At 41.9% G+C, this 27,687-nt stretch overlaps 1 protein-coding gene across 2 annotated transcripts in view; it reads right to left on the minus strand.

Annotated features, from left to right (window-relative positions):
• The window catches only part of bach2b (BTB and CNC homology 1, basic leucine zipper transcription factor 2b), a 94,359-nt gene extending 67,087 nt beyond the window's left edge, over positions 1–27,272 (minus strand). Inside the window, exon 1 of one of the 2 annotated variants that reach the window (XM_034579621.1) lies at positions 26,948–27,272. The gene's annotated coding sequence lies outside the window, so the exon portion shown is untranslated. Of the gene's footprint in view, positions 1–7,209; positions 7,400–26,947 lie in introns of those variants that run through there. The other variant, XM_034579622.1, reaches the window with a different exon arrangement.
• Between the last annotated feature and the right edge of the window lie 415 nt (positions 27,273–27,687).

A 27,687-nucleotide genomic window follows, 5' to 3' on the forward strand; every position in this document is an offset into this window, starting at 1 on the left:
CTATCTATGCAATAATAAACGATTGTTCAGTCATCATTGTTCACGCAGAGCTTATAGCGTCTGCTGCGTTCCCACTGACATTTCCCAGCGACAGTAATTGTCATGCAGAGAGTATCACTGACAAGACAGCGCCGGATTCCTGCGGAGTCATGGATTATTGTTCCCTCATCAGATCAGTGGTCAGAGAAAAAAAGACAGAGACAGTTATTAATCATTACATCTCCTCTCATGACGCATCTCTCTGGCTGAGGAGTGACTCACCCTCCCTCTGGATCCTGAGTCCACTCACATGGAATCTGCATAGTGCTGGCTACTTCACAATAAACCACGCTGCATTTGCTGTTGGTGGATGAGTCATCTTAATTTATTGTTAATTGATTAAAGGGAAAATTAAAGACACTGTTTGTGGAAACACACATGTGAATCTCCATGTTCCAGTCTAGGAAACATCAGTAACTGACACTGCAACAGTCCCTTGTGGAAAATGATGTTTGCTGGAAACATGAATAAATAAGAAATTAAAATTACAAACTGAAATGCAAATTAGATGTATTAAATGTAATGGACTTTACAACATACTGCTGAGTAAGGTTTAAGGCTGGCTTTTCAGCAATTTACTGTCTGTTATAAGAAATGAAAGTGTGATTTTGAAAGAGGTTTTCTTACTCTCGACCCTGAACCTGAAAGTGTTGGTGTCACTCTCAGACATGCTGAACTCCAGCTAATCTCCTGACCTTCAAAAAAGAAAACAAGAACTCAGGATGAACACGCGATGCCATACACGTAGAAGACACTGATGAATGTGTCAAGAGAGCTTTTGGTGATATGGGCCGATGTGTCGATGTGCTGTAAACAAAAACATGTGGTCTACACAGCGGCCTTAATGCGTAACATCCTGTCTCCACCTGCAGCGTCACCCCTCAACTGAACCCTCTGTAGATTTCTGTGTTGCAGTGAGTGCAGAACGTCTGAACAGAATCCTGCTGCGTAGTTCATGTGTGAGACTCCAGACCCAACTGGGTTGCATCCTCTGGAGTTCATGTCTAAAAATGGCTTTAATCTCTCTCTGAAGACTTGAGGCAGCACATTTATGTGATAGGGTCTAAAAGTGGCAGGTTCAATGAGGGATTCACACAAAGGCTTTTCTGGGGTGTGAGCAGGACTATCTGATGAAGATGTTTTCATAAACATTGTGAAGTGTGTCTGGGCCCACCAACAACCCTTCATTTTAACCCCCAGTTTAGAATACTGGATGGGATGTGCTGCCGTAAAGGTCAAACAGCAGATCACGAGCCAGGCTTTGAGGAAGATCAGATTCACTCCTTGAACTGACGAGTACTTTTCACAGAAGCCTAAATACGTGAGGTACTTCCTGTACCTTGGCTGTATTCCGCGCACTGCCCAGCTCAACTCACAGTTCTGCTGACATTTGTTTTGTTACTCATCATGAGCTCAGTGTTGCAGCTTGAGGGTGAGAACAGGGTGACAGGGGTCAGTGATGCTCAGGGGGCATGGGCAAAGATGGCGGCCAATGAGGAGCCAAGTGCCTGCGGATAAGGAGGTGAAAGGAGGGGCATGCAGACATTAGGGTAGCTTCAACAACACAACAGAGAGAGAGAGAGGTGGGGCAGGCTGACTGTGGTGGAAGTGGCTGACTCAGGCCAGGTTCACTGAGTTCAGCTAGTAAATAAGTGACTGACTCCTCAAAGTGCATTCCAAGGCTCCACCTCACCCTCCCGCCCTGCGACTTCTCAGGGGGATTCTTGGGGTTTCTGGGGCTGCTCTAAGCTCCGTGTGTCAACATTTCCAGACCTCGCTGCCAACATTGAGAAGGAGTGGAGGGGTGGGGGGGGCACACTGCTGTGTGGCTCATTCACTTTTAGTGTTTTTGCTGCAGATGAAGAGGGGAATGTCCGCATACCGCCCGCCCTCCGCCCTCCGCCCCCACCCCTCGTCCCCTAACAAAAACATCCTGAGGGTCCCAGTCAAATGAGCCGGTTCCACGAGAAACCTCACACACACTGCAGGAAAAGACTGACACACTCCCATTCAGTCATGTAACACACCAAAAAATATATATTCTTTTCACTGCCAAACATGGCTGTCAGACGTATATGCAGATTAATACAGCCCTGAAGCAATGCAGAATCTCGTCGTGGCACCATCTGCCACAGCTTTTGCTAATCACCTCAGCCAGATGGGTTAGATCTTTAGGAAGCTTGTTTTCCTGCACAATAAAAATATGCTATATCGGGTTGTAACACAGAAATCCCCAACATTTTTTTTACCTAAAAAGATAAAGTGGTAGTAAACCCAATGCCTTTGAGCGATCCCAGGTGACAGAGCTGAAGATTGCTGAGCATTTCAATCTTAGAACCTAAACTCTCAACAAAAGACCACAGGGAAATGTGTCAGGGGCAAAAAGGTGAAAGAGATGAATAAAAACACTTCAGAGTGGTTCAATGGGCATTCTGAATCTGTGGCAGCTTCTCTGTGAAATCTCAGTCTCAGCACAACTGCTACATGTGAAGTCTTCGTCTTATTTAGAGTTTTGCTACATCAGGAAAAACAGCGTGTCTCTATTTAGCGCTGCAACTGAAATCATTTAATTTCAAGTCAAAATTGAACTTCTGCACTGCTACGGCATGAGTATGTATGAGTCATGAAATTCATCTTTTTAATTGGATTTCTTGTGTATAAAATAGGAAAAGAGAGAATTCGGGGGCAGTGGAGCTTCACTATTGGAAGGTTTGTGTGTTACAGCCTTCCTTTTTGAGAATTCAAACCTCAGCCGACATAAGCTGGGTTGTTTTTACATCCCCGCATAGAGATGGGTTGTAGGTTGAACATTCCTGAGCCGCGGTCTGAAATTCTGAGAACAGCGCCTGGAGTAAACTCTGAGACAATGGCGAGAGGTTGAAGATGAGGGGAGTGGGGCCTTTGCAGCTCCTAATATATTCCAAAGAGATTTCTAAAGTGCTCTGCCGCCAATTGCCCCACATAATGGTTTCCATGGTGATGGGTCCTCCGATCCAGGGCTGTGGTACAGAAAATGAACTGGCAGAACAATGACCCCAACTTCCACCATGTTATGGAACATTTTTCAGCCGGCTCCTTCTTCCATTCTGTGTCAGAAGGTAACTAAACTCCGATTTACGGAAAAGAAAATCCGCTTTTGTCCACGCTCACTTCCATCTCTGCTTTTCCCATGGTCCACGGCTATAGCTCCAAACATCCTTTTTTCAGAAGCATCCTTTCAGCCTATGGTCTTGACAACACAGAAGGAATTTGCATGCCTCAATAGTCTGAGTGAAGATAGCATCCTTAACAGAATCCAGTGGAGTCTGGAGAGCCACATCCTTTTTGGGAATGGCCATTTCAATTTTAGCAGCACTCCACTACAACGCCACAGCTTCTGATAAGGTATTAATGAACCCTTTTTATCAATAATCATTTGAGACAGAACATACTTCATATATATATATATTTTTTTATCTACAAAGTAGTTTGACGGAAAGAGAACAAAGAGAAAGACAGAGTTCCATGCTTCTGAGACAAGCTCCATAGCTGGAGGATGGTGGCCGAGCAAGTCTATGATGTCACACTGAAAGGGTGAAACATGGGTAAGCTCCGAGCAACAGACTGACCACAGGCTACAGTGCTGACAGCTGGAGGGGGGGGGGGGTGATGACCCGCTTATAAACCCCTGGTCACAAGCAGCAGAGGCTGGACGCTACACAACATCAGACACTGAGAGGACAATAAATCTAGTCAGGGCTTTGGCTCTAAAAGGAGACATCAGTCATTTAAAAAAAAGTCTCTTTTCTTAGAAATGGCCTGAAAGTGACACAGCAAAGTTCATTAGGGTCTCCTTGCAAGATATCTGGTGCTGGGCGCTTGACGAGGTAGTGACTGCTTGCGAGGCTATTTGGGGAGCGACAGAAGCTGGGAACATGAGAGCACTTGTCCATCACCGTGGCTCTCTCTTGGCAACCTTGCTCGCTGACTGACAATTAGCTTGGTCCCCAATCAGACAGTGAGTTAGTACTTCAGTATTCGTAACACAAACTCTTCTGATTTCCCTGTTTTAAATGCTGCCCTGATCTGATCTTGAGTTAAGTTATGGAAAGTGAAGTCTCCAGGTTTTTTGGAGCTTCACACTTAAAGGCAGGGTTGGTAATTTATTTCTGAAACACTTCCACCATATTTGTTGAAATCCTCTTCACTTTCTGATAGCATCAATAAATAAAGTTGTCTGTGGCCATGCACATGACCGAAGTCTTCAGCCGGAGAGATGTACACCACTGAAGCAGAGACGACAGCCAGAAGTTAGCAAACGAGTAACGGAAAAGTCGGCGTCTAGCAGTCAGTGAGTGTTCATGTGTTTTAGGGGCGTTGCTTTGATGAGAGGGTCAATGGGAGGGGATGGAATGTATTGGTTGCATTCTTTCAATGTGTAGTCTACTCTTGCTAGTTACCAACCCTAGTTTTAATAGAGGTAAATTAATTGTTTAGTCGACTGATAGAAGAGTATTAAACAATCCAGAGTAATTTATAAGGTTAAAATTATCTGGTTAAACCTTTTCAAATTGGGAACACATTACATAATGATCAATTATCTTTATTTGCAGCCCTGCTCCACAAAGTAATTTGGCTGCTTTATTGTTTAAAGGTTCAGTGTGTAAGATTTAGGTAAAAGGGATCTATTTGCAAAAATTGAATATAAAATGTTTTTTACGATTGTCCAAACTGGACAAACTAAACACCCTTTGAGTTTTTATGACAACTGAAGGCTACCACAGGTTATCTTTCAATGTTTGGAAGGGGAGGGTGAGGTGAGGGGTGTTCAGCTGCAACATGCAACTTCAACTTCAGATGTCACTAAATTCGACACACTGAACCTTTAATGGCAGCTCACCTACTCTATATCTGCCCTCCACTGACCCACTTCGCTCACTGACTTGCTCCAGATCTCCAGGTGCTTGTTGAAGCAGAATTATGCAAGATTATGTCTGAATTAAATGTGACAGACTCTGCCCTCAGCAAGTGATCATTTGAAAGAGGTCCACTCTGTCTGGAGATGCTGGACACACCTCAATTAGGCCTTTTTAAAATGAAACCAAGTTGGCTTTGACATGAAGCATCAGAGAGTCGCTGGGAGAAATACAGCGGGGTCAGACGCGAACAGTTCCCAGAGACAAAAGTCTCACATGAACACACAGAGGATATACAGCTTCCTGACAGCTATAGTGGGAGTGGGAAGACACGGTATAATGGAATCTAAATAACACTTGTGCAGGGCTCATTAAAGTTGCCCTGTGTCCCTGGTCATTTACTCTCCTCTTGTGTCACCTTCATTGCTCAAGGTGGGGTGGAAAGGGGTGTGCAGCCGCCTTGTTTCCAACATGCTTAAGAACATGCCGCGAAGACAGACTGGTCTGATTTATGTCCTGTGAGAGTGTTGCTGTGTTTTATAGGCTATAAAAATTACCATTACACTGACTGCCCTCTAAACAATTTAATCCCACAACAGAAAATATCTACCACGTAAAAAAAGCAAAAGCCGCCACTGAAGGAGGAAGAAAAAAAAAAAAAATGCTCATTAATTTTCCCTCCTTGGAGTGGATTTCACACCCAAGCTGTGGTCATTGGCCATCACTGGCACTGGCTACCAGCCATTAAGTCAACATTGAACCTGATAGTAGCATCCCATTCCAGTCCAAGTCCAAAATTAGCTCAGATTAAATTATTGATGCTAGATAGTCATGCTTTCTCTCTCTGCTTTGGTTGCACACCAGGTCTACAGCCTGTGTTACACCTCTGCACTTACAGCACTTTGAAATACAGAAATACGCTGATTTCAATATGTTAAGGTTCTTACAATGACAATGTTAATGGTTAATGATAATGGCTAAACTCACAAAAATGAAGGAACATAAATATCTGTACAAATGATCCAAATGTTTTTGAGATATTTGAATCAGAACCAAAGATTTTATCCTTGCCGCCAACATGGCTAAGTAAGCTACCACTGGTACCACAAACCAAACTACTTTTGTCTATGCTGACGCTCGAGTTGCTAGAAAAAGGCTGAGCGAGCACTTCAGTGTACATCAAAATACAGCAAAAACTCCCACAACCTGCTTATAGTGTGACATAACACTTAACGTATTTCAATTATACTCCATTTATAAAAAGGTTTCTATGGGTAACAATGTGGCCACTAACTACTGACTGTTTTGAGAGAATGACCTGTGCTTTATGCGGATGAAGTGATACAGGAATCTGTGACGAGCTGAAGTACTAAAAACCTTGTGTTCAGAACAGTCTGATATCTGAGCTATTTTCACACAGGGATTAATTGTGAGTGCGTTATAACTACTTTATAACAATGTGTGTGAAAGAAATGTTTAAAAAGCATTATAGGTTCTATTTTAAGGACAGTGGAAGTCATTTTCATTCATGAAAAGGAAGTAGTTTCTACTCTATATCCTCTCAGCCTTTCGCAATTGATTGCATAATTATGCAACAACAGTATTTATAGCTTGAGAAACTTTATTGATCAGTCAACTGAGAGGGAAAAAAATCAACAACTATTTTGGTTTTAGAAAAAGCACTGAACACGAGGTCCACATTTATTTCCTGGGCTTTCCCCTCTGGGACAGATTTTTAACACTCTTGGATAATACTTTATTATTTATTAAGCACAATTGTAAAACATTTGAAGTTCCAACCTCTCATTTGCTGTTTTTATGTTTTACATGATTATACATTGTCAAATTTCCACTACTTTTGGGACATTTTATAAATAAAACAAAGCACTTGAGTGAAGAAAAATGTTTATACATTTATTCATTATGAAATAAATAACTAGTTGCAGTCCCAGTAGTGTCTAATTATTCAGGTAAGACATTGAAACTTTTCATTCTCTAAACCAGAAACAAATCCATTCGGGCATGAAGCTGCAACAGACGCCTACCTTGAGGCAACAACTCATACTCTATCAGTGCAATGCTAAATACCAGAATGACATGCCAAATTCAGACCTCCCTGTAGTGCGATGAGCTCAAAACATGCATGTGTAAGAGGAGCTTGTCCAGACACATGTAGACAGCATGAGGAAAATGAGTGCAAACAGCCTTCAGGGGATGGAAAGGAAATCCAATTTAACCATGCAGATTAACAGGTCAGGCTCGGCCTCAAACTTGCCTCTTTTCACAGTTTATTTACGAGTCTGTGGCAGGTTTGTCCAAATAGTCCGGTCTCGTCCGAAGTGTGACAGTGCTGCTGGGACGAGCTGACCGGCTCGACATCCAACCCCTCACTGGCAACACCGGCAGTATATTAAAATAAATCATGTGCACACGACCCACCCCAACATGCCCGCTAGACATTACCTTATACAAGACCAGCGTGTTCTGCTGTCTGCTGGCCTGTGAGCAAATTTGAGCTCCCCTGCTGCCCCTGGCCTCAACCCCACCTGCCTCATTCACCCTGCAGCCCCCTCCACCTTCAGCCCCCACCTCTCCTGGGTTTCTGTGGACATGATCTCACATGACTCAACAAAACCCCGGGCCTGGAGCAGCGCTGTCCAAAGCTTTTTCCCAAATGGGGAGGAGAAGGTAGACTTTGTGGACCTGGAGTGCAGCCCTCTGCTTGGCTCAAATTGCCTTGCCTTTCAAGCCTGATGAATTCTGGCTAAAAATAAAAGCAAAAAGTGGCCCTTGACAGGCGGATGAATGAACTCAGCGGCATTCATCCCACCACATTGTGCAGCCTCTCCAGGTCCCAGAAGTTTGAAGAACAAGGATGGTGTGCGCGGCGCTGGGAGTGCAGCTTTTCCACAAACAAAACATCCCCTTTTCCGTGTGTGGTGGGAATGACTCGGCGGAGCAGTGGAGCAAAATGCAAGATGAGCCAAGTGAGCGGGAATTCCTGCACTCCACCCCTGTCTGTGACCCCACCCCACACACATTCCCCTGTCATACTCAGAAAAAAAAACTCTGAGCAAAACAGAGCAGCAGCAGCAGACTAGATTGAGGATCATAACCAACCCAAACAAATAGAGCAGCAGACGGGCCTGTGAGCTTTACCCTAGAGGAGCTTAAGCCTTGGCAAGATGTTCACTGTTGTCCTGATTGCCCTGTTCACTCACTAGACCTCTGAACCAAACAACTGGAACCTTCCAAATCACTGTCTGAATCCGTTTTATTCAGCAACTTTTTATTGGGCCTTTCAGCCCTATAGGCTGTGTGTGGAATCTCCGGTCTCTGAAAATTCACAAATGGCATAAATAGCAACTCAGAAATAAATACAAAAAAACCCTCATAACAACAATTGTTTTTTTCCATGACAAAATATAAATTAAAATAAAATAGCCGACCAATATGTCCTACAGGTTGGCACCTTCCACCTGTCAGGTCACTGTCAGAGTGGGTTACCACACATGTTGTACTCTACACACACTGGGGGTTTTCTACATTCATTTAATGGTACTTACTTACCTAATGTGGAAACTTTTTTTTTCTTATTTGTATAGAGACAAATCCCAACATACATTAACTCAAGGCATTTAACACAGTGAGGTCGAGATCTTACAAAATGATAGAGAAACCCAATAGAAAAAGGGGAGAGTCTAAATTTAAGAGAGCAAGGAGCATATATTATTCAAATTAGAAATGTCTAAGGGAGAGTTCAACAGGGGTTCTTTTGTCAATGGAAAGAGCATTACACTGATTTCCAAAAATATGTGTAGGCTATGATCGGACTGCGTTGAAAACTATGAAGATTTCTGTGATTTTGAATGCAAGTTGTGTTTATCAGGCTCAAACGAGTGCTCGTTGGGTCCTCACATAGCGTCTGCAACCCAATCCCGTTACATCTGAATCTGTACTGCCTCTGACAGGTTCTCTGTCCCTGAGAACCAAGGATCCAGCAGTCACTCCTGCTCCATGCATTGTGCATGGATTTGAAGTTCTCTATCAGGTTCCCTTTTTTTTCTTTATTCACTCAATTATCTCCATCAGCGTCATGAGTCAAAACTTAAGTGCAACCTCATGAATATCATCAAGGAGAGACTAGTATTCCTGCTTTGAAATCACACTATAGATTTTTAATAAACTGCTCAAACTAGAAAGGCAAGAATCATCATTTGCTTGAATGATGGTGCAAGACTCCTTTATGGTTTTCCATATGTGCAAGGTCTGCACATTTTTCAAGACTGCCAATTATCGGAGACCACATTACAAATGACGTTAAAGCTCCGGGTGGCCGTGTGGGCCAACCACACAAATATACAAGAACAGCACATTCTCAATCCTTACAACCGGTCAGTGGCAGAACAAAAGATTGATTGGCAAGACGTGATAGGTGATACAGCAGAGTTAAAAATAGACTCACCGCTGGTGGACAGGGCAGTGTTTCATGACCACAGCATAGCGCTCTCGGTTTAGAGTGTCTGTGGCAAAGAGTCATACGACTCAGCTCAGGATTTAAAAACAGAAAAGAACAGGCACTTTTTTGCAACACTTATAGATCCTGAAATAGGATAAGGAAGCCTCAAATCTCCTGGAACTTGAGAACAGAGACAATCTGACGTTCTCACGCATGTCAAAAAGCAAAGCGCGTCCTGCTTTGAGGATTCAAAGGGTTTTGTGGTATGTGAAGCATAAATGATCTGCCCGCCGAGACGGAGGAGTCCACCTTTTCAGGGGGAGGATATTTCTTTTGTTTTGATGTCACTGCACACGGCACACTACATTGAGAATCATCAAAACATTACATCATGCCGGAAAAATCCACGAGAGAAGCTGCAAGGTTTTCCAGCTGTGGTTTGCTGCACATCAATCAAAGCTCAGCAGGAAAAGAAAGGAATTAGTGGAGAGAAGCTCTGAACGCCATTTGTTAACAACCTGATTGAGAGGATCAGACTTCTGAATCAGACCCTGGAGGTGGTCTTTTTCTAAAAAACGAGAAATGCCTCAATGAGGGAGGATTTTAGCATAAAACAAGGTGTTGATTTTTGATTTAAAAACGTATCTGAGCTCCTTTAAATTTGTTTTTAAACAATACTATAATTTATTTCTCTTCATTTCAAACATGTAAACAAGCACATTTGTAACTGAAGGATTTTCTCGGCTAAAGAGCTCCGCATATTCATACAGAATTGATTGATTCAAAGACATTCCAGGGATATAATGGGAATAATTTCTCCCACTCAGTGTCATAAGTGCATGCAACATGCCTCACAGTGACAGGAACAATGGCTTCCTTCACTGCCTTTCGCCAGGCTGGGGTTGGGGAGGTGCATGATGGGAAGCAGACAGGCAGACAGAGTCGTTCAGTTGAGCTCGGATACTTCAGAGGGGCCACGGACGAACCCAGGCAACAAGCAATAGCACTTAAACTTCCAGACATGCACCATGTGTGAATTATGTGCTTGGATTACTCCTGCTTTGTAAAACACACACTCAGTCGGTATTAGAGGGCAAGCAGTTCACAAACCTCCTACAAGTCAGAAATACAAGCACTTCTTTTAAGGACAGGCTGCTGTCTGCACTCCATATTTCTACATTTGCTGCCTTGTTCAAAGATACATCACTTGTTCCAGTGGAGATGACACAACTGCAGTTTTCATGTATTTCCCAATGTTCGTTTGCTTAAAGCGTTTTAAAAGAATGTTTTCTAATTGTTTTTCTTCATAAATTTCTTAAGAAAAAAAAAAAATGCAAGGATTTAATTGGAGGCCTTAGGAAATATAAATAAATAAGGATATATGCTTGATTTCGATTCTCTTAAAGCCTTGTGTATTTTTGACAAACAAATGCACAGACGAAATGAAAATGGGTTTCGAATGCTCTTTGAAGACAGAGAGAGCCCTTTGGATACTAATAGCAATACACATAGTGTTTGAATAATTGTTTTAACAACCACACAGGATTCTATTTAGTTGAGCAGGAAGCAGGAAGTCATTTTGGATTTCTCACCCCACGAGGTAGAATAGCAAAGAAATATTAAACAACTTAGACAGATGTTTATGGAATATGAAAGTCTCACAAAACTTTGAATTCTAAATGCTCTTTGTGTAAGGAAATATTAGGTACACTGATACTACAACTATTTTGTCTCATTCCTCATTATCGGACATATTCGAGAAAACAGTGTCTGTCAAGTTCCAACCAACTGGAGAATGTTATACTGGGGCTGTGGTCAGAGTGAATGTTTGTGTTTAGTTCGGAGAAGATCCAATGTGTTGTTTGTACATCATCCAGACAGGGGGCGCTAGCAAGAGTAGCGTACTAACATTAGCACTGATTCTCACTGGATTCTTCTTCGCTCATTTTAATTCCATACTTGCTGGGTCACTGTCAGCTCCTGGACTAAGTGTTCTGTTTGTTCAGTAGCATAATTAAACAGAAGAAGACAGCTAGCTAGCATTAGAAAAAAATCTTGTTTTCGCGCTTGTTCGAGGTGGAAAAGTTGGTGTATCGATCAAAGATAACTTTAACTGAGTGCAGTGGAGACAGATTCGGTGAAGAAATGATGACATGGAGAAATGACGTGACCTAAATGCCACTCAAGCTACCGCTACAGGAGAGAGGAAGATGGCCGCAGATGAAAACATCAGGCATCTGTGGACCAATGAGGAGAGGACAACAATTCCTCAATTAATACAAAAAACAAGCAAAGTATGCTCTCCATCACCGAGCTTTGAACTGGTTAATAAATCCATCATTTTTTTAAGAATTGAAAAATTAAAAAAAATATCTTTTCAATAAAATAAGTGGACAAGTAAAGAAAAAGCAATTCTAAATAATTCAGATCTACGTATATTACAGTGGGGGGAGGGCAGCAGTGTTACTACACTAGCACAGCGTGCCACAACCATGGCCCCGTCAAAAGTAAAAGTCACCACGCTGAGCAAGTCTCAGGGCGTGACACACAGATGCCAGCACTCCACGTGGTCTGGGCTAAGTACTCTGACAATCTAACTCCACGACTTACACTAAGCCACAAACTCTGGCTATGAATCTAACAGTTCAGGGAACAAAGAACGCCTTTGTGTTTGCTTGAAGACTTTTTAGGAAAAGCTGGGATAGGAGAGCTCCCATTTAATACATACCCAATGCACGTGAGAGCTGCCATAAAGACATTTGTGAGCGACAAGTCACTTTAGAGATGTAGTTCACCCATTTAACAAGCATAATTTAGTGAAATAGTTTTCCTGGATCTATTATAGGAGGGAAAGGCTTTAAAATGCAGGTTTCCCTTGTTTATTTTGTCAGTAAATCACTTGAGTAAATCATAGCATGACGCTTGTTAGAGACATAAGAGAGAAAGTTGGATTAATTAACTTTGAATATTAAAGCCCACAACAGTTGTTATTCTTGCACCTGCAAAGGAAGTCAGAGAAGGAAGCTGTATTTCCTTTGTGACAGTTTGTTATAAATTAAAGAGTTAAAAATGCACTTTGTCAAGAGTTAATTAGTTTCAAAGAATGCAGTTTTCTCCTGTTGTTTGACAACATACAAGTGACATAATCAGTCTTCAACAGCCTTAAATCACCGGCTGAAATCAAGAATTTTAACTTTTAAAACCCACTTTTGAACTTTTTTTGCTTTGGAGCAGAAATGAATCTATGAATTATCTTAAATCAAAAATAAATAAGTTTTGTTAAATATAGGTTAATATAAATATAAAGAATCAAAGAACAGCAGGAGTCTGTTTTTTGTGTTTGTGTGCATCACTGTGTAAAATGTTGCCTCGGCTTCACACAAACTAACCACAACAGGAAAAAATAAAAAAACTGCCTTCCTGTCAACAGTAAAAATAATGTGTTGAAATGTCGAAACTAAACGTATGTTACAGTATCAACGCTACTCACAGACTTGCCCTTCATGTTCCGATAGTGATTAGTGATCATTTATCCACGAGCGGCGTTCAGTCACACTGACACATCTGTGTTACTGTCAGCCAGACAGATGTGAGGGCAGATACATGATTGGCAGGTCGTTGGTGCATGGGGAGGACGTCCCTGCAGCGTGAGGACAGATCGTCCTGTCATCCACTCTCACAGGACAGCTGCAGAGACATGCACAACAGTCGAGGTGGACAACATTTTAACATGAAGAGTAGAACCAGAGAGTTTTATTGGATTTTATCATCTGTTATAAAACTGCTTATTTTTCAGGTGTCTTTTAGAAGCTATGGCTGCAGAGTAGGAACTTGTACATACTATCAAGGTGCTAAAAGAGATTCACATTTTTATTTTGGCCTTTAAATAATATCATTCTTAATCATCTTTATGAATATATTTTATTATCTATTGCCTTTTTATTATCTAATTATAATATATTTCCATTCATCCTTGTTTTATTGTACAATTTCATTTTTAGTTTTACTGTTATCACTTTGAGCTACATCTCTGGTATTAAAAGTCTACTATAAAGAAATTTATTATTAGTATTATAAAATGTAAAACATTTGAGCACAAACTCAAATAGTCATTCAGTCCCTTTGAATTCAGGGTTAAAAAAACCTCTGTTTCCAGTGACTTCGGTGGTTTTCTCATAAACAAAGATTAACTTTGATTTTATTTGATTTCAGGAATTTTGTGCTCCTGAGATATGAAATTAATTTGTTAAAAATAGTAATGTGTAGCTTTAATTAGACTTGTTGACTTAAATGCTAAGCGAGAAAGTTCATTCTTGATTTTGGAAACAGTAGTTTGAAAAAAATACTCAAGATCCACTTCTTGCTTTTTTCCTAGGCTTTCTCAAAGTCATCCTCCAAACAGAGTTTGTTCAGTTGTTGAGGAAGAAGAGGAAAACCATGAAAAGAGAAAAATGACCAATTTGTTTTAAAAAATATCAAACATTTGATTCATTCAAATGTCTCTTAAGACCACTGCAGCTTTTGTAACATTGGCTGAAGAAAACAGAGGTTTGGATTCTAGGAAATTACAAGATTATTATTATATTTCTAGAAGAAAGAAGTTTCATTCACAGTCTTAGTCAATGGAGAGGGTTTCCCTAGTTGTCATGTAAATTCCATCCACAGATGTCGTTGAAAGCACTGCTGCACCATTGTTTTTCAAACTACCACCATCAAGGTCAAGAATGAACAATTATGAATAAACTGATAAATTGACAGGGATTACAGAAATTTTATTAGCTGAGCTCCAACAATCCTTTTTTAATAATAATTATATATTATATTATATTACATTATATATTACAATTTAATAGTAATTATAAATCAGCTTATTTATCTCCCGTATTATTCTAGCCTTATTTCAACAGAGAAACTACGTAAGCAAGTAGAAGTAAAGACTGAAATTCTCCTCCTAAAAAACACAATTTCCATAGGTCGTCAGTGCAAGCACCTTATTCTGACCCATTGTTACGTTTATTCTCTGGCGACCTATAGTGGAGTTATTATGGCGGCTGTAAGGTTCAAGTGGGGTGGAACCGATGTTGTTTCTTTTATCCACAGCCAAAGGTTCTCTAACCTTAACAAGAACTTATTTTAGCCCAAACAAAAAGTGTTTTCCCAAAGCTAATCAAGTATTTCTTGCGCCCAAACTTAACTAAACCATGACTGTTTCACGACCTTTAGTGCATGTTCATTATTGTCACCATGACAACAAAAGTCTGGTACTTCTGCCATCGGTACACTCCTGCAGGTCGTATCATTGTTACCATGACAACAAATGTCCGTGCTTTATATAGACTGCATTAACTACAGTATATGGTGATTTGGGTGAGAGGACTTGTTGATCACAGAGCAGTTTACAGTAAATCCCGTCCTGACTGTAACTCAGTGAGAGATAACAGCAGTGAGTGTCTGTCTGTGCTGGTGTCTTTCACTTTCAGATTCAAATCAGCAGTGGAATCTGTTATAATTCTGCCACTGGTGTCGACTGATCAAACAGCTCGACCTGAGCGTGTGCTTACAGCTGCACATTTGTGTCAGATACGATGATGGTTACAGCGGCGCCCTGAAGAATCACATTTTCCCGAAAAGCCGCAGAGTGCAGAGTGATAGATTAGACCGCTTCTGGTCTGTCACTGCGCGCATGGAGGGGAAGATGACTGCGATAGTTGGCTTAGAGCGCAGCATAAATGTTCCTCATGTATATAACGCTGTAGGAATATACATCATGGTGTTCAAACAGACTCAGCTATCAGACTGAGCAGTTGCTAAGCATGATGAGAACCAATTTGCTTCCTTCCCTCAAGACACAATCCCTGAGTGAGATGAAAGGGGAGCAGTGCTACTGTAATCCATCTAAATGGCTGCCTCCTACAGCCTTTCATGCAGCCACGACTATTGATCTCTGCTCGCGCAAACTCTCTCTGCTCTGTCTGCCTTTGTTTCCCAATCTTTCTTCTCCGTCTTTGATATGAAAGCCGCAACTACTGGATGTTCAACATCTAGAATTGTATGGGCCAGAGAGCTACACCAAGAATACCAAGCATCAAAACCAGACAGGCGCTGAAAGCTCACGTCTTTTCAGATACGTCATATTGATTTTAACCAGATTCAACGATTTAAAAAAATAATTTTAGACTTTTATTTTGTCAACACTCATCGATGACTGCTTGTGATTAGAAAGTATTTAACATTTCTTTATTTAATGACACAAAAATAAGATGTTAACAAAACCAAAACCCTTGGAAATTGTAGTTTGACCAAATAATTTTAATTTAAAGTCCACTTACAATGTCAGAGATGAAAATGAGGTCAAACAGAAGTTATTTAGTTCTCAAACTGTTTTTGTCTGATTTTGGTTACTATTTATTCAGTACAATGTCAGAAGATAATACATACACAGTTACCTACACAATTATACAAATTATCATCAACTTTCAGCTACATTTCTACTTCATAAATACTCTAGGCTAAATAAATCAATTATCAGTATCATGAAGGCAATAAAATGTTAGGTGATTTTGCTTACTGATTGGTGTTATTATCCCATTTTCCTTTCCTCCCCCATTTGTTTGTTTGTTAGCTGGATTAGGCAAAAACTACTCGACCACCTTCCTTGAAAGTTTGTGGAGGGGTGGGGAATGACCCAAAGAAGAATCTGTTAAATTCTGGACCAGGGGGCGAACCCAGGACTTTTTATTTTCTGTATCTTTGACATTGTGAGATGGGGCGTTTATCAACATTCTGATTGATTTCTCAGATAGGAATTCATTGATCTTGATGAAAAAAACTGAAATCTGATATAGTGAATTTAAGTGTGGTTCCATTTTCTGCAGACACCCTATGTAATATAAACAGTATGTTTAGTACATTATTGAAGATGATGCATTTACACAGAGAAGTGAGGATGTGCTGTTTGCTGTGATGCATGGGTGTGAAAGCTGTTTTTAACACTGCAGGTCTGGGTTGATACCCTGTCATCTTTGATTGGTGGAAAACACCACTGAACAGAATCTGTGGTTTTGCAGAGTTATTCAATATTAATATGCTTTTTTTTGCAATTAATTTAAATGTGTATAAACAAATACATAGTCTACAGTTTCACCTATTGACTCAAAATGCAGTTAATGAAAGTGTTATTTTAAGGTGATTCGTCCTTTTCTTTTGTCTGTAGAATTTATTTTACTGCTCCATGCTATGGCCCATGGTTATGGCACGGTGGGCCACTCGAGTGCACAGACAGGATCTGCACCTATGGCTGCCTGCTGTGAAATGGCGAGAAGCCACCAACTGCAAATCCTGCTGATCTGGTTGTAAGCTTACTGATTTACAGTGCAGCACAAGGGCTCTGAGCAGGAAATGGACACATTACTGCAAGTCCACGCCCCTGCCCACCTCCCCTCCCACCACTACCCCAAACCCCCTCCCAACCACCTGTGCTGTGGTCTCATGCGAGCCCCCCAACCGCCCACCCATCCTCCAACCCTCAGCAGCTCGCGACACAAACTCCTTTACAGCTGCACTTCTTCACCAAACCACACGCCCAACACACTCTGTTGCTTTACACTCCACTGCTTCAATGTCAGCGAAGATATGACATGGTTTGCTGCAAACTGCCTCCCAGTTTATGCAGGGTCAGTGAGCCCACATTAGGAAACACATCTTCATATTTAACTCAAGTGGTGTCTCACCACACAGTTTTTTTTTAGAGATACGTGGTTTGTAGATAATCTTCTTCATACGCACATTTGGAATTATACACTAGAATGATTTTCTACAGAGGTTGTTTTGCCCGCTGGTTATTTGTACTGTTTCAGGGAAGACGCTGCTGTTGAATTTCTTTTAAAGTCATTTTCAATGTCTCTGATGAAAAAAATTTAAATTTTATTGTTACGTTTTTTTTAAGTACGATATTGAAATGATGTAGTTGCTACATTGCAAAACACAACTCCATTTCCCAAGCTTTCACATTCATGGTGTATCCCTCTGATCCCAAAACACTGGCTGGCTGGTTTGAAGGGCACATCCAGGATCTTTAGCAACAGAAACTATCACCAGGTTTTGACCTTCAAATAGCTCCTGTCAGGAATAAAAAAGCTAATTCTGAGCTTAAAATAGTGATATTTCTTCAAAATCCCTTTATTTCACGTCCCATTTAAATATTTTCCCAAAATCAACCATTTCCGCACAAACAAGATTCTTTAATATTCTGCTCCTCAGCACAACTGAGTCACAGATTAACATACATGGCATGAAGAGCTAATAGCTTTTTTCTTCATGATAATTTATTCATTATAACCGTGTTTATAGTGCACAGAAGACGTTTTACAGTTGTCTTTACATCCAATCATGATTGTGCTGTTTCCACAGACTAACAGAACTTTGTGTTGCAAAGGAAAATGAGCTCATTGTGAGTTAAAAACATAAAATGCCCATAAACTGCTTGGGGTTCAGAGGGATATCATTTCTTCATAACAGCTACACTGTCCAATTATGGTAACAATGACAAACTACAGTTAGGTAACGTCTTGTGGTGAAAGGTTCAATATCCAAATAACAGCCTCTACACCTCTGCACTTAATCTGCATGAGACAACATGAGCTCCTCAGACTGAAATGTGTCCAAGCCTTTAATCTGGAGGTCTTAATTAAAAGCTATTAAGATGATTAAAACTGCGATTTGATCTGGGAAGCGTCAACCACTCTTCACTGTTATCTTTATATGTTTTGTTGTGCTTGGAGTGAACTGTCACGTTACAGAGTTATGCCGCACAGCTGAGTTCATGCTCTCATGTGATTGTTGAAGTTAAAGCTGAGCTGTAATGATATACAGTGCGTGAACATGGAGCATTTCTCTGCCTTCTTTAAAGTGTGTGCGCTCACGAAACAAACAAGAGATCAAACTTGGGCGTGTGTACTTAATGATCAGTGGTTGTTGTTGCCTGACACTTTGTTTACCCCAGCCTCAGAGCAGCACGCTTATTACTTTCTATTTATACCGTATTCATCTTTCGCAGATGTCAGAGGTTCACAATGGTAGTGTTTTGTTTTTGCAAGGTGTCTCTAATGTGCAAAGCAGTACAAATAAATCCATCTGGAGAGGAATTCTGACGTCTGCCAGAGCCGGTGTCGCGTTCGTTCTGGCTAACGTCCTGCCAGGGGTCATTCCAGTTCCCTCCCTCACTCCCCCTCCTTCGCTAAAACAATGATCTCATTCCCCGTACCAGCAATCCGCTGATTGTCTGAAATACCTTCCACTATGCTTGACTGAGCGCCACTTCTTTTTCCCATCGACCCAGAGAACAGAGAGAGAGAGAGGTGGGGTGGTGGGGGGGGGGCACACATAATGACCTTGGCAGGAAACATCAAGCCCTCTAGCGAGATGGGAACTAGCTTCATTTGGCCCCTTACAGCTAATGGTTTGAATTACAGCCAGTGACTACAAAGCCACTGTAACTCAGCGAGACACAGGGAATGATCACTGGCAGTGAAGTTGAGGAGAGATGAGATTGATGCTGAAGGAAAGATAAGTCAAAAATATGAGCCTGACCGATTGCGTGGTTTTCAGGCCGATAATAACACTTGAGAAAATCCAAGAAATCCATACCCAGGAAGTCTGATGGCCTCATAGGTGCAGACCCCAGAACTGCAATATTCACAGTGGCCTGGGGATCAAATGTCATATTTCTTTCTTTCTATATTTTCAACTGTCAAATAAATGGCCCCCAAACATCTTTAAAAGCAACAATTTATGACCTTTTTGAAAAACAATTATATAGTAAACCACAGTCAGACTTCTACAAGTAAGGAATGGATGAATTTTTAGTTTTTTTTTATTTCAGAATATGACAGTAAGTTGAGCTTTCTAAACTTGAATTTAAATTTTATAACATACAATAAATTCTTCCAATACAACAGCTTTGGAATGTTTAGTAATTAAAATGTTCTGTTTGCCAACATACACACCATCAACAATTCATCGGGTATTGTCTAATATCAGCAGAAAATATTGGTCTACAGATGCTTGTGATATCAATGTATAACTGCAGCATGTAATCAGATGATAAACTTTTGGCTCAGCTCACAAATGTCCTTAAATGTTCTTTGATATCATATTCATCACCCGTGGACATCCAATCCTCTCTGCTGTGTCCGTCTGGGTTATGAGTATAAACACAAAGTAGAATTGCTCAACTGCTTTAAGGCCAACAATTTTAATCCTCATCAGCAACGTGTGTAAAAGGTTAGTGTCATATTTCATATTCATTTCAGTGTGACGAGTTTAACTCCAACTCAGTACGAGGGAAAAAACAGTGACAACTGGTAACCTTCCACTGTTTCTGTGGGTACTGCGATGTCAGTGAACAGAACAAAAGGGTGTCACATATGAGGATATGACCTCAGATTTCAGACGAAGACGCACAGAACAGCATTCTTCTGCCTGTGCAGGGCGGGGGGGTGGGGTCAAAATTAACACTGTTTATTCTATCGTCATTTACACAGATGTCTAATTTGTGCTACTTCAAAAAGTAGGGTCAATAGATGCAATCCTTCTACAGTATTTAGTTTTACTTGGGCTACTTCACTCTTTCTGCAGATTTCAAGTCATTTCAAAAGCATGGCTTTTAAAGTGAATGTGTACTTTGATTTTTATTTCAGTTTGGTCCACGTTCCATGCTGCTAACATGAAGGAGGCAGGGTTTATGACCTAGTTTATACCACAGCTAGCCACCAGGGGGCGATAAATGTGATTTTAGCTTCACTTTTGGGAGCTGACATGACGTCCATCTCTATATACAGTCTATGAGCAGACTTTTAAAATAGATCTGTGGCTTGTCATCTGTTGGTTGGTGCTCCTGTTGGTGTCTGAGCATGTTTTTAAAGCTTAATTTCAAGCTGTGCTTAGCATAGCTAGCATCGTTAACATAGCCATAACATGATGTGTGTAGCCCATAGTCAGTATAAATAAAAAGAATAAGATAAGGTGTAGCCATTGGTTTCTGTTTTAAGAGCACTGAGGTTGGCAGGTTACAAGTGTGGTTGCACTGTTCAGGTGCTCTGAAAGACGTTACACTGTGCACATGCACCCTAACCACTTACCAAGACAAAAGTACACAGAAACTCGGATCAAAGCGTACACAGGGAGTGGGCCTTCATTCTCTGCTCAGGATGCCATAACTTCACTATATATTTACGAGTTACACACAAAGGCAGAAGTAGGGCTGCAATATTTTCTGTTAACCTTCATGTTTAACCTTAAGTTTAAATATTAATAAAAGGCACAAAACACATCTTGGACTCATGGGTCCTTTTTTTGAACAATGTCACACTAAGGAGCCAGCTTGGCAACACAGGACTTTTAATCCACAATAACTTACATGTTGAGCTTTCAAGCTCAATCTTGACCTTGGAAACTATTAGCTGTAAACAACCTTAACATAAATTAGTCTGTAGAAATGCAATTGATTGATTGGTAGCTACTTCTCTTAGTTAATCACAAAAACCATAGAAATGAATAAAGGACTGACAGTCAAGACAGAGACTGTGTGAGGTCGCAGTGCAGCAGTGGCTCTTTATCTTTTCGACATGAGCATCCACATTATGTGACTCAGCAGCTGCCGAGACAAGTGCGGGACTTTAAATTGTAACTGCCACTACAACCGTGCTTCAGTGTTCCCTGAGAGGACATAGAGTTGCTAACACCAAAGGAGGCCTAAACCAAGAGACACACTATTTACTCTGGCTTTCTGCTCTAATTTGATATGGTTTGCATATTGTTTCTACAGTGGCAGCAGGGGGTGGGCTCTGGGGAGTACACAGACAACAGTGTTTACTATGAATAAGCACTGCAACCCTAAGAAAATCCAACATGAATACATGGAGGAGGCGCCATTTTTATGTGCTGTAATAATGGCGCCATTACTGTTACCAAGGTGAATATCTAACACAGTAAAGGCACTTCATGTGGCTCTGTGGCCACTCTTGTTCCCATCGGAAACTGTGGCACACATATCACTCACACCAAAGTCAGTGAACTGACTCTGTGAACTGTCCAACTGACAACAGACAAACTGACGCGTACCGAAGATAATTAGGAAACTGAATTTGATTCCTGAAGGGAGAACTGAAATTAAAAGCAAACCATTTATCAGGAAACAACGTCAAAAGCAGAAATGTGAGGAAGTCCTTTTTCAGATTCCTAAGAATGAGCCATTATGTTTTAAGTCAGACACTGAAGCACAGATTGTTTCTGAGTTTTGTCTAATAAAGTCAAAATTAAAGCTGATATGAAAAACCTTACCATTTTGACAGTTTTTTTCTTTTTGTCAGAATTTCAAATTAGATTTAAAATATGTGGAAGAAGTTTAGAAATATTTTAATAAAACCAAGTTCCAAATATTGCTACAAATACTGTTCAACTTATTGATTTATTGTGAGACTCTTCAGAATTCAGATTTATTACAGAATCCACAGAATTATGTTAGAGGGATAAATTTAAGTCAATTCTAAATGAAATTAAAAAAACGTAGGTTAGAGTCAATTCTCACAATTCTGATAAGTTTGACACTGACACTTTTTTCTAATGCTAAATTTACCATCTGATTTCAGTGGAGGATGAAGACCACAAACAGAGCATTGAAATAATTTCTAAAAAAACATTCCTAATAAATGTGGCTCACAAGGAACAACATTTGGTTTCTGTGAAATGCATGTGTGTGAAAATGTCAGTGAAGCGAAGGCTTAACTTGATATTTTGTAAGAATTGTCAGAATTCTTAGAACTGTGAACAGAAATCTGAGGAAATCCAAACTGAAATCAAACCATGGGTTTAAACAATCCTACAAAGTCGGCATTATGAAAAAAAAAAGAATTATATAACGTTATCACTTATTGCGTTAAGTTAAAAGTTGTAATATTAAACTCAGAATTAAATTCACAAATGTCAGAACTTTTACACTTTATTATGAATAAGCTAAATTGCTGGAGATGAGTTTGTTCTGACTGAGGAGCTGAGGTGCAAGTCAAACCAGCAGTGGAGCCAGGCTCAGCAGCAGTACAACCTCCTGCTCACTGAATATAAGGAGACCAAAGGAAGCAGCAGCACCTCTGCACTGAACCCACCCCAGTTCAGAGCGTGCACGTTCAAACAGACCTCGGCAGTGCTCTCCCTCCTCTTGCCACTCGTTGTAGTAGTTGTAGTAATCCAGTACAAAAAGGACATTGTACTATGCTAAATGTTTTCTCTTTGTTCACCAAGCGCCACTTCACAAACACCTCATTCCTATACCCTCCCTCTTCCACTATTCCAGTGCTTTACTTCCAAAGCTATCAGGGCCACATGTGCATAATTTCACTAGTTCAATGGGTCTTGCACAGTTATAAACTTGGATGGGTTACTCAAGTATAAGGAGTTCACAAGGCTAAGCTTGAGGCAGTAGGACAAGTCTGTGAGATCATCAAACAGGTTTGACGCAACCATCAGGATGATTTACTTGTCCCAATGAAAAAAAAAAAATACATCCAAACAAAAGCTGAGCAATTACAAATGTGCCTCTGGTGGTTTAGATTTGATATCTTCTTGGCAACTGAGCAGCAAACACACTGCGAGAGAGAGAAACACTCTGACTCTGGAACCGCAGACTGACGGGAGCTGCATGGCTCTGGCGGGATAATACAATCTGATTTCACATGGCGAGCAAAAAAACAAAAAAACACCAGTGCACATCACTGCCGTGAACGACAGTAGAGGAAGAATGAGCGGCCATGACATGATGGAAGAGGAGGGAGGTGGTGTGGAGGGGTGGGAACAATAGCCCTTGGTGTAAAGTGCAGGATCTTAGATTTCTCCCAGCAGTGCTGCTCCATGTACGCCTCACCCTGGCAGCAGCCCAGTCAAACATGCCTTTGTGCTGACGTGGGAGAGCTATGGGAACATGTTTTTTTTTTCTTTTTTTCCGACTTGAGATGTGGAGCGAAGCTGGTGGTGGGGGGGGGGGGGGTTACTCAAATATCCTCAGTGATGCAAACAATCCTTTAATGATGCGGGGGGGGGGGGGGGGGGAGAAATAATCTATGTGAGAGATGTGGATGTACAGCTTTTTGTTAATTTCTGTAAGGAGGATCAGCTTTATCTTTACTGTGCCTCATGAAAATAAAATATGATGCAGTTAGGCGACTGCTGGGATTGTTTTCAGGGGGAATCCATCTCGGATCGCAGCAGGAGATCACTTTATCGTGTCCTATACTTCGGCTGCAAATTCATAAATCTTTAACCCAAAAGTGCTTTGTTACTTTTGGACACTCTTCTGTCATTAGCATTTCAATTAGCTTGACAGGAAGTGCAGTGCTATAAAACATGATTACTATGAGCTCTGTGGCAATGGAGGACCTGAACACTACAGGTCAGAATAGAAATTTAACATGTGGGTTCCTGTTGCTGGGTGAGATTTCAGTGGGCTCTTCCTCAGCTCATATTGATGCATTTTCAGTTGTGGTGCGACAGAAAAGAGGAAGAAGAAAGCTTTAAAAAAACTGTGCAAAAGGTTTTCTATAATTATAACAGTTCCTAGGTCCTTTAAACAAAGTTTCTTTTTCTTTTTTTTAGGGAGGTAAACACCCCAATATGGGTGTAGCGCCCATTTTGGACAATTAGGTCACAAGCCATGGGTGGGTTTTTTTCTGGCAATGTGGGGATTTCCTCAGATTGGGGGGAGTTAACTGTACAATTAATAATCTAAAATGAAAGTGGGTGGGGGTCATTCCAGACCTCAGTCTGTGTTACTCATCATGCGACTTTTAAGCTGCAGCTTTTATAATAATGCACGGGGCAGAAGACGAGAGAGGCAATTCAGGACTATGTGATGCAATAACTGGGCAATCCTTGTTTACTGGCATCCGGTGGAGTCGTACTGTGATATTGAGATATGTCATACATATTATTTCACTGAGCTTTGTTGCCCAAATTAAATATGTGATTAGAAAATGAAGACAGATTGTTGCAGGTTTGGATTAATGTAAAGTTTTGTTTGATTTAAAACAGTTCTCTGCACCAAACATTTATTATTATTATTTTAGAATCAGAATCGGGTTTTATCACCAGGTAGGTTTTCACATCCAAAGACTTGGCTGTGGTGTGTTATAAAAGAGAAATATATGTACAATATAACATTAGATATGTGCAATGTGTCATTTTGTGTACATACGCCAAAATTATCTTAACATTATTATAATATTGATTTCATAACTATCCAGCTCTTGAGTAACAATGTTCTATCTTGTCTTACATCATTGTTATCACCTCAATGAGCCAAAAAAAAAGCAATTAATCACTTTTTAAACCAGTAAAGAAGGGACTGGATCCATTCATACTATTTTACAAAAGTGTAAAATATGATGCAGATAAACAAATGTGACCGATAACACAGCAGACAATGGCAACGTGACAACAGCAGGAGAAGCTGGCAGACTGGATGAAGTGGCATTTAAGCCTGACTGAGTCACCCCCCCCCCCCCCCCCCAACCAGCACACACACACACACACACGATCACGCGCACACATGCATCCCAACAATTTAAGCAGGGGATTGCCAATGAAAAAAGAAGGGCAGTGCATGAGGTGGGGGGGATACTGTACAGAACAAAAGGCGCCGTGCACGACACTGCGCATGGGTGCTGCAGCCGCACACGTGTTGCGAAAGCGGAGCGACGTCACTGAGCGTTTTTAATATCATCAGCTTCTCCGGTGACAACGGGGGGGGGGGAGTTTACTACGAAACCTGTGCACGGTGCGTCTCTGACTCGCGCACGCACCGGCAGCTCATCCCGCACCGGTCCCGCTGTCTCCGCTGCTGCTGCGTGACTCCCCCGCTCATCCTCAATGTCATCACTCTGTGCGGGGACGAAGGCTGCACTGGATGATGATGACAGGGATGCCTGAGGATGGGGGGGGGGGGGAACGTCGCGACCCCCTCCCTCCACCGGTGGCATCATCGCGTTGCATCAGCACTAACAAAGAGGCTGCGATGCCCGTGCACGCCACACCGCTCCCTCCAAATCTGCTGTATCACCGCATTAGTGACAGCATCGCTCCACTCCCCCGGTGACTTCGGCCACTCGGGGAACCGAACAACAGAAAACCCCCAAAACGTACACACACGTTTATCCTGCGGTCTGATTCTGACAGTAAACATCCCCGCAGCCTGTGTGTGACACATGCACGCTGCTTCTCATGTTCCCGAGTCAGCAAAGCAAACGTGGACGCCGATTTAAAAACTATAATCCAATTTAAAAATGTAAACTCCACTATTTCTCTTTAAGGTTGTAACAAGTTGCATAACATCATGTGCTATTAATTTGGTTTATTAAAAGGGTTTTTAACTAGAAAAAACGAATGTGCAAAAATGTGATTCCCAACAAATGTCATTTAAATGTATACAAACATATAACATAAACCGTTATGTACGACTTGCATCATATAGTACAACACTGACTCCTACACAATAAGAGTGACAGGGACTGACTAAGCCACGACTGCAGCATCAATTCTCATGACAAAGCAGGACCGCGCGTAAAGGCGCAGCGCCTTATTCCATCACCATTGTGAGTGGACTACAGAGCCACCAATGTGTGTGGGAGTTTAATCACTTTACATTTGCTTCTGGTGGTAGTCGAACTTGCTCCTGGTCTGTTTGTTTTTTTTAAACATAAGGGCTTAAGACTAAAGACGACGAAAATACGGGTTGTTAAACGGCACCGTGGGGAGATGAGAGGATTCCATTGGCTGTCGTAGCAAATAAGGCTCGTCCTTACACAGCAAATATTTTTGATTGTGTTTTTTCACAAGGTATATTAATGAGGGGGTGTAACCACAAATGCAACGATCGAAAGTCAATACAAATGCAGCGTGAAATAACAACAGCATGCTCCTTTTTGAATGTGATGGATGAAGTGACTCAGGGAGACGTTTAATGACGCTCCCGAGTGACAGCTCCCGTGTTGTGTTGTCGTGTTTGTGTTCTGGAGTGTTTTCCCTGACAGCAGCAGCAGCGTGTCCAGCTCTCCACCGGGACCAGCAACGCCTCGACTTTGCACGAACAGAGACAACAGAGAAAAACGGGGAGCGCACACGGCGCGTTGACTCAAAGCACAACAGGATGTGGTGCAGAGTTGTGTTTCACTCCTGAACCCGCGTTCACACCCCGGCGCATTACACCCCATTCAGTACCCGCACCGCCGCCCGCTGCTTCCAGCTGCCGTGCACGCAGGGCTTCTCCTCCTGTCCTCTCCTATCCATCCCCTTCTTTCTTTCACTACAAGTCACTTCTGCGCCCGTGTGTGTGTGTGTGACAGCGGGCTGTCTCCCGGCTGCAGCGCCGCTTCCACACCAACTTTCAACTCGCTTTGTGGGCGCATATCAACAAGAGGCACAGATTTGAAGGATTCGCAGAAATAACGCGACGCAGACACGAGTCGGCGTGAGAGAGGGGGGACGTAAAGAAACGTGCACGGCGGCTCACCTTTGACTTTCTCTTCCGCTCGTATTCCAGCCCTGTCGTCCGTTTCCCACGTTAAGTTCTTTCACATGATGGCTCTCTTTGTCGTTTCCTCGGAGCTGCGCTGAGCCCACTTCTTCTTCTTCTCCTCCTTCTTCTTCTCCTCTTTCTTCTTCTCCTTCTTCTCCTTCTTCTTCTTCGCCCCGCGTCGGTGCGCCTCGGCTCTTTTCTCACTTCACAACAAAACACGAGCGTCTCTCCGGTCTGTTGTGTTACGTGTGTGCGTGCGCGCGTGTCTGCGAGTGAGTGTGTGTGTGCGCGTGCTGGTGCAGCGCTCCGTCTCCGCAGTTTGTTCCTCTGGACTGGAGCCTCCTCCCCCTCTCCCCCCCCCCTCTCTCCGCCGCTACATTGTTGACATTCGGCCGCTGACGTCACTCCCATCCCCTCATTCACAACATCGTTGGCGCGCGCGTACGCCCTCGAACGTGCGCAGCGCAGCTTGGTGAATCGCACTAGTGGGGCCCGCTCGTCTGAAACCCCGCCCCTCTCGCGCCCGCTCTTTTCGGCGCCCCCCCCCCCCTCTCCCCCCCATCATCATGATGGAGCAACATGACTCAAGGTATTCTCACTAAGTGCAGAGGAGAGCACGGTTTACTCTGCTCTTTGTCTCTGACTCTGAGTCACGCTATATATTTCAAACTCAGGTGAGGCTGTTTGTTGTACTCAGTTTCCTTAAGTCAAACCAGATCGAAACGTCTAAGGCA

Source organism: Hippoglossus hippoglossus, chromosome 24, assembly GCF_009819705.1.
Source record: "Hippoglossus hippoglossus isolate fHipHip1 chromosome 24, fHipHip1.pri, whole genome shotgun sequence".
Taxonomy (NCBI): Eukaryota; Metazoa; Chordata; class Actinopteri; order Pleuronectiformes; family Pleuronectidae; genus Hippoglossus; species Hippoglossus hippoglossus.